Raw genomic sequence first — 329 nt, forward strand, 5'->3', positions numbered from 1 at the left:
AAAATGTGAACATTTCTTGATTGTATGTATCGCAAATATTTATTTTTAATTCCTTTATTTCAAATGCCATTTCGCAACTTATACAAAAATTAAGTCTTAGTAAAAATTGTAACTTTACATTTGTTTATATTTTATATGCAAACTTTATATTTATGAACAAAATATATCTTAACTAACACATATTTCATCTTTTTGACATCTATTAAGAAGATATATACACCATTGGTATACTCTTATTAGCAATTAATGTTTATGGATCATCGAAGCATCAGTTCTCGGACGATCACAAGGTTAAGCACGTTCCACAAGGTTTATAGTTTGGATGGGTA

The 329-nt window shown here is 26.7% G+C and overlaps 1 protein-coding gene across 1 annotated transcript in view; it reads left to right on the forward strand.

The window, feature by feature from the left end:
• Positions 1–126: 126 nt before the first annotated feature.
• LOC105462527 overlaps positions 127–329 on the forward strand; it is a 1,623-nt gene continuing 1,420 nt past the window's right edge. Inside the window, exon 1 of the mRNA XM_011709180.1 lies at positions 127–326. The gene's annotated coding sequence lies outside the window, so the exon portion shown is untranslated. The remainder of the gene's footprint in view (positions 327–329) is intronic.

Source organism: Wasmannia auropunctata, unplaced genomic scaffold (assembly GCF_000956235.1).
Source record: "Wasmannia auropunctata unplaced genomic scaffold, wasmannia.A_1.0 LD336097.1, whole genome shotgun sequence".
Taxonomy (NCBI): Eukaryota; Metazoa; Arthropoda; class Insecta; order Hymenoptera; family Formicidae; genus Wasmannia; species Wasmannia auropunctata.